The sequence below is a fragment of the Xiphophorus hellerii genome, chromosome 19 (genome assembly GCF_003331165.1).
Source record: "Xiphophorus hellerii strain 12219 chromosome 19, Xiphophorus_hellerii-4.1, whole genome shotgun sequence".
Lineage (NCBI taxonomy): Eukaryota > Metazoa > Chordata > Actinopteri > Cyprinodontiformes > Poeciliidae > Xiphophorus > Xiphophorus hellerii.
In genome coordinates, this window is record NC_045690.1 from 27,982,245 (window position 1) to 27,986,550 (window position 4,306).

Genomic DNA, 4,306 nt, shown 5'->3' on the forward strand with positions numbered 1-4,306 from the left:
CAACACTGGATGAGAAAATACAAAAATTATCATTTTAACCCTGACCTGATGGTATATCACTGTAGACAAGACATTTTAGATTTATTTTTCCATTTTTTTAGTCCATGGTGGAGGAGTTTGAGCCTCTACGCCAGCTGCTGTGTCTTCTATTCTGCTACTGATTAACTAGTCAACTGTTTCTGGGTCTGCTTGAGCTAAGCTGTTGTACAAACCATGCACATACACAGACTGCACTATTTTTGCTGTTGTGAATCAGTGTTTTGGCTTATTTAATTATTTAGAATTGTAATTAACAATTCATTATTAATTAAAATATTAATAAAATAATATGTAATAATTATTAAAATAAAATAATAATATATAATAACTTTTTTAGCTTAATCAGGGCACCATCCAGTACTTCTGGAATCATAAGTCAAACTCAGTCTCCCTTCAAGCTTGCAGCAGCCCAGATAATGGAACAGTCTTACTTTGAGTCAATCGGTCAGTCGGGTCAAAGCAATGTCTAGAAGTAAAAAAAAAAAAAATGATGATGAAAAGGGAAAAAACTAAGGAGGCACCTTCTCGTCGAAAGATGTAGAGGCCTGGTTCAGAGGTCTCTGAAAATAGGCATCAAAATGGTTTTGTACATCTAAAGAACTGAGGTGGATGCATGGCCAGCTTCTTTAAAGTTCTCCAGTGAACCCTTTGAAGATTTTAAAAGTCCTCTTTTCTGGCCAGGTTCTTCTAAGCTGCGAAGAGCTGTCTGGAGGCTGGCTCCAAAGGTGCAACTTTTTATGTTCTGGGGATCAGTTCTTATCAGAGTTATTTTGCAGGATGGGAACTTTGGCAGTGATGTCTCCAACACAAGAAATGCTGAGAAGTGCAGTTCAACTGTTATGTGAACAACAATGGATTACCACAACATTTAAGCTCAAAAGATTTTAGCTTAATTTACCTCCCAGGTAGATTTCAGCTTAAGTAAATGTTATACATTTTACTGAAGTTTTTCACTCAAGAAAGCAATATTGCTGTCGAGCGGCCCAGTCAGAGACCAGACTCGAAGTTGATAGAGAATCTATGGAGGATGCTACAAATTAGGGAGATGGTAAGGAGACCTCCCAATGTTAAAGACCTGGGGCCAGTGACTGATATGGGCGACATAAGCAACAGTAGCACCCCTCATTCATAGTATTATGCCAGATAATAAATACAGCTGCGAATCTGTTGCAAGACTGGAATATTAATGTTCACAGATGTTGTCCATCCAGTCAGACCGGCCTTGAGCAGTTTTACAATGAAGAATGTACAGAAATGTCCCCAAAAGGGAAATTAAATATTGTTGTAGCTAGGCCTGTCACAATAAACGGTAAATCATTTAATCACATGATAAATGAAAAGAAACTCAATAATTTTCATTTGCTTGATTTATCGTTTTTATCTTTTCTCTCTCTTTTTACCAAAAACTGATTGATACAAGTTATCAATCTGGGGTTTTGGTCTCAACTACCCATTTTTTTGAAATATAATTTTGTTTACATAGACTAAATAGTTCATTTTATTTGTTGTTTCTGTTTTATTTTGGATATTTCAAATATCTTCCAGTTCCCGTGTTTAAATGTTCATTATAATTTTAAGTTTACTGATCTTTGAGAATGTGCTCTTGCATTATTACACCATTGAGAAAATGAGAAAATAATTTTTGTATTTTCTCATTTTCAACCTAATGCTTGGAAATGATCTCAAAACAACATTATCACAATAAGTTCTGGGACAATTTATCATCCAGCAAAATTTATCATGACAAGCCTAGTTGCAGCTCATGTTAACCTCACTTTTCAGCTTTTTATGTATATACTATATGGAGAAGAAAGTTTTGTATCATTTGCCTTCTACGTAATCATGATGAACTGTTTGGTGTCCGCCACATAAGATCCCAATGAAACACATTAAAGGTTGTGATTATAATATAAGAAAATGTGACAAAAGTGTTAAAAATGCTTTTCTTATGTAGTATCAGACACAGTGAAGCACTTCCAATTAGTTCCTTTATGCCACTTGTCCAAACTTGTCTGAACATGCTGCAAAGTGTTGTGTCCTTGAATAGTACTGCTTGCAGAACCAGGGTGTTGTTTGGTCTGTTCCTTGCAAAAATATATTTTTTTCTTTGTTCAGGCTCTTCATAGTTGAGCTCACTGAGCATTAAAGGAACATTTTCCCTCAGTTTTCTTCTGTGACTAAACCATCACTGAGATCCATTTCACAACAAGAAAACTCAGAGGTAGAAAAAGACAAATATCTGTTCTCAGCAATCCTTTTCTCAGTGATTCGATATGTACAGTGCTGAAAAAAGCTTACATACTGACTGGTTTTGTTTCAGATTTTTTATCACTCTTTAACGTTTCAGGCTATACAAATATGTACAAACAGCTGTAAAGGAAGTAAGCTATCTAAACCAACGTGGGCCTATATGTAATTGCACTCTTTTTTAGAGTTAAACCCACAATTATTCATACACCTGTCAGGTTTAGGGTTAAGGCAATCTTTTAATTTGACCAGAATGTTTCTCCTGGAAGCAATATTAATGTTGTGGAGCAGCCCCACTACAGTGCTGACTTGAATCTGATAGAGAATATGAGGAAGCTTTAGATTAGGGTGATGGTAAGGAGTCCTTCCAACCTCAGTAACCTTGAGCTCATAACCAACGATACATTATTAATAATGACTGTTTTTAATAGTTTGAGAGGTATCATTAAATATATATATATTACCAATATATAATTACCAATAATAATTAATTACCACTAAATATTGCTCTTTATGTACTGTATTTTGAGTGATGTCTTTCTAACTTCCTCATTTCCATAGTTTTGGGTGATTAAACAATTACTTCTTGACTAAATGAAAATATTTTTAAATATAAATCTGTCAGGGAAGACCATCAGAAAAAACAACTTTCAGGAAGTTTTATTCAAACCTTTTTTGAGGAATTTTTCAAAGGACACATTTTACTCCACAAAGACAATTCCTGGCCTTAGGTCGTCTCAAAAATATATATTTGCATTGATGTGTTGTAACCCTCAAGTTTTGGTAATTTATGACAACTTACAAGCTAATGAAATATTGGAAATATATTTGTCTAAACCAATAACATATTAATGGAAACTTACAGATGTTGATGTCATCAGTGAACCATTATTGTATCACCATGTCAATGTAGCATTTGTGTTAAGGTATATTTAATGTAGTGTATAATTTTCACATATTTTCCTCCATTCACAAAATGGATACACTCTGATGTAGCCCTATAAATCTTAAACAAGATTTATACTATCTTGTTTAGAAAACAAGATAGTATAAATCAGTTTTTACTTTACCTGCCAACTTCTATCTTTGAAATATGAATCTTCTTCACTCTTCTCTTACTCCTCATTCCACTGCTGTTCTGCTCCCCAGTGAGGTCTTGTCCTGCTTAAATTACTGCAATTCCCTTCTTTCTGGACTACCACAGAAAACCCTCCATAAATTACAATTGGTTTAAACTTCAATCCACTAAATTACACCTATTTTACAACAGTTCCAATGGTTTTCAATCCTATATCGCATCAACTACACTACACGAAACAATTTTGGAGGATTGTAAATACAATGTAATTCATATAAGACTATATTAATATATTAGACATCAAATAAACTTTATTATAATGGCTAAATACTATTAACACTACAGTAAACAGTAGTAGACAGTAAAAATCACAACATAACAAAATATCATAATATTTACCCAAATGTACACGATGTGATGTGTACATCACATCATGCATATGTGTCAGGAAATGCATATCTGGTCTACACTGGTGATCAAAGTGTTACCGATACAGAACGTTAACTTAACCGCCAACCTGGTACTGACTGCGTCGAGACTCTCCATCAAACGTAAGTCAAACTATTTATTTTGTGTTTGTAATGTAAATGCTGGACTTCTCAAGAAGCTGCCAGCAAAGGTAAAATAATTACTGAAAAACTGTAACTGCTACTCAGGTAGAGGTACTACTGAATTATTTAAATAATATTTATAGTTGATGCATTGAGGAGGGCAGAAAACAGAACAGCAGCACCAGCAGAATATCATTGTGCTTAACCGTTGATACAAAGAAAACAAAGCATATTTGTTTTCAATAAAGAAAGCACCATTACAGTCCATTCTGATCATTGGAGATTCTATTGAACTAGAATCACAGGAATATACTTATGAAAAATTTTGGATGCTTAGTTATACTTTAAGAGCAATATTGATAAAATGCACAAAACTGCAAGTTCAAACATT

General features: G+C 34.0%; 1 protein-coding gene across 6 annotated transcripts in view; it reads left to right on the forward strand.

Annotated features, from left to right (window-relative positions):
* The window catches only part of esr2b (estrogen receptor 2b), a 71,477-nt gene that overhangs the window by 30,167 nt on the left and 37,004 nt on the right, over positions 1-4,306 (forward strand). The gene's annotated exons all lie outside the window — the stretch shown is intronic.